We start from the raw sequence: 3,012 nt of genomic DNA, 5'->3' as shown, positions 1-3,012 counted from the left end.
ATGTACTCAATGGGTATCTTTATAATCAAATCCACTGCCATCCAGTTGATCCTGACTCATGGGGATCCCATAGGGCAGGGAAGCTCTGCCCCTGTGGGTTTCTCAGACTGCAACTCTGTAAGGGAGTAGAAAGCCATTCTTTTTCCTGCAGAGCAATTGGTTATTTTCACCTGCTAACCTTGAGTTGAGTAGGCCAACTCGAATTTATTTTAGTTGCCTTAATCCCCAAATAAATAATCTTAATCTACTCTCCCTGTGCTTTTAATTCATAAAGCCAATTTCTTTCTACAGGTTTCCATATATATGTTCCAAAGGATTCTCAAACTCTGTGTAAAAATTAAATACATTAACTTCATATGCCCCTAAAACTTTTCTTCCTCATTCAACATGCATTCAAATCTTCAATTCAGTAGGTATCTGGTGTTTCCTTCTAATTTTCAACAACTGAATAATGATTGAATCTTGGGAATTTTATGTTTTAAGTGTTGGGCCGCTAACCACAAGATCGGCAGTTCAAACTCACTAACCAGTCCACAGGAGAAAGATCAGGTTGCCTGCTTATGTAAGATTTAGAACATCTGAAACCCTTATTAGCACCACTATGAGTCGAAATCAACTCAATGGCAGTAGTTGGGAATACTTCTTAATTTTAAGACTTTGTATTCCCCAATGTCCTATTTTGCTTCTTTTATGTTAGTCTTTTAAGAATATTCACTCAAAAAAAAAAAAAGAATATTCACTCCTACCTCCTCCATACTTTTTTTTTCACTCAAAGTAACCTAATAACTTCCTTATTTTAAAATGCATTATTGTTCTTTGAAGAAAGTGAAAGTTCTTTTTATTGCTCCTAAAATCCTCTCTAACAGGTGTGTTAGTCTGGGTAGACTAGAGAAATAAATTCATAGACACTCATATAAGAGCTTCATATACAAAAGCAATTGAATATTGAGAAAACATCCCAGCCTAGATCAAGTCCATAAGTCCAATATTATCCCATTTGACCAATACCAATCTATAAAGTCCTCTTTAGATTCATGAAACATATGCAATGATGACAAATGCAGGAGGATCACAGGCCAGTGGGTGCAGTCTTAGGATTCAGTGGCAGTAGAAGCATCTCAGCGCTGGTAGGGGTCTCCACGTGACTCCTCTAGCTCCCAGAGCATGGGGTCTATCAGCATAGTGCCATGTGTCTTGTCAGCAGTGTCTCTCAGGGAGTGAGCAGAGATAGAATGTGTATCCTGCTTACAAGGAGGAATACAGGAGGAGCTCCCAGAATACTCAGGAGAGGGCCATGCCCACACAGAGGCCTCATTGGCTGTGTCTGAATTGACAGGCAAGACTCCACCCCTACACTCTCAATCCTCAAATTGACACCAGAATATGTAGCTACCACAACTGGTTTCTCTCTACCTTTTTGGACTTCCTCTGTACTTTTCTCAGCTCTCCAATGTTTCCTCACCTCTATTCATATACATTGTTCCATTTGTAGCATGCCCTCTCCTCCCCATAACTAAAGTCTACAGTGGACTGCCAGAAAAAGAAATGTCTTGTGACAAGCACAGCTTGAGTACTCCTTAGAAGTGAGACTTGTCTCATGGACTTTCAGGAGGGGCCAGCCATTGGAGAAGGTCATCAAGCTAGGGAGACCGTAATAGAAAAAGAGGAAGGTCCTCAAGAAGATATTGGTACAGTGGCAGCAATGGGCTCTAACATATCCACTATTGTCAGGATGACAAATGAGCACACAGCCTTTCATTCTATTAAACATCCAGTCACCGTGAGTCGAACCAATTAGATACTAACAACCAAGTTTACTGTTCCAAAAATCGCTTAACCCCAATTTTTTAGGGAGAAATAGCTCGACTCCCAAATTGGTATTTTCCATGACACAGAGCATCTTTCTTTCATAGCTCACTGCTTTGAAAAACGTTCTTACGTCCTTATGGGATCCCTGGAAGAGCTTCCAAGTGTGTATGACCCAGCCGTTCAATTGTTGAAGAAGAGCTTGTCTAAGACATTCAGCAGCCTGGTCCAAAACCTGTACTTGTTTACACAATATGACTCAATTGTTTTTTAAGTTGTCGAACTGCTCTGTACCAAATAAAATCCCCGTCTTAAGCTACTGAATAATATTAACTAATGACAATCCTTTAAAAGATGCAGGAGTATTTTCATCCCGGTATTTAATTACTGAAGCCGGTAGGTGTCAGATTATTTTAAGGCGTAGCTAATAAGAACAACAACAACAAAAGCAAAGCAAAGCAAAAAGAAAGTACAAGACGGGCCAATTTTGCTCATGGACCTGGATGCGACAATACAGCGATCCACAGGGATCTTTAACCTGGCGGCCTAATTATGTCAGTAATTTTGTACCTAAAGCCGTACATTGTTTTGCATACAATTTGTTGTTTTATATTGTAGGCCTTTAATTCTTAAGAAATTACTCATTTTACTCTTTCTAGTTGACATTCCAGGTATGATAAACTTGTATTTACTATATGCTACGAGAATCGGAAGCAAACTTCCGACTGTGCGAAGAAGAATCAGAAAGGAAAAGCCAAAATCCATGCCGCCACTTGCTAAGCCTCGGAAAACACAATCTGCCAGCCTTTGGGTCGCTCTCCCTCCACAGACGCGGGGCACTCCCTACCAGGCGCCCCCGAAACCAGAGCCTCGCTCAGCGCACCGCGGGGTTCAGGACCCCCGCGCCATGACGTCCCCGGAAAGAGTCGCTTGTGACGCGGCACGGCCCTCCTCTCCGCGCGGGGCGCCGGAAGCAAAATGCCGCGGACGCACCCTCGCTTCCGGTTCCGGCCGTCGCTTCCGGTCCCCGGCGCCGCGTCCGGTCCCGAGCGCCATTTCCAGCGGTTGCGGCGTCTCCGGAGTCGTAGCCCAGCGGGACCATGAGCTATGACTGGAGCCGCGATGGTTGTCTGCGCAACGCTGGCGGGGGCCACGGAGGGAGCCGCGGCCCCGGAGGCGGGGGTGGTCGGGGCGGCCGCGGCCGGC

Source organism: Echinops telfairi, unplaced genomic scaffold (genome assembly GCF_000313985.2).
Source record: "Echinops telfairi isolate 266 unplaced genomic scaffold, ASM31398v2 ScPeMD7_7421;HRSCAF=8459, whole genome shotgun sequence".
NCBI classification, from domain to species: domain Eukaryota; kingdom Metazoa; phylum Chordata; class Mammalia; order Afrosoricida; family Tenrecidae; genus Echinops; species Echinops telfairi.
This window is presented reverse-complemented; position numbering follows the sequence as displayed.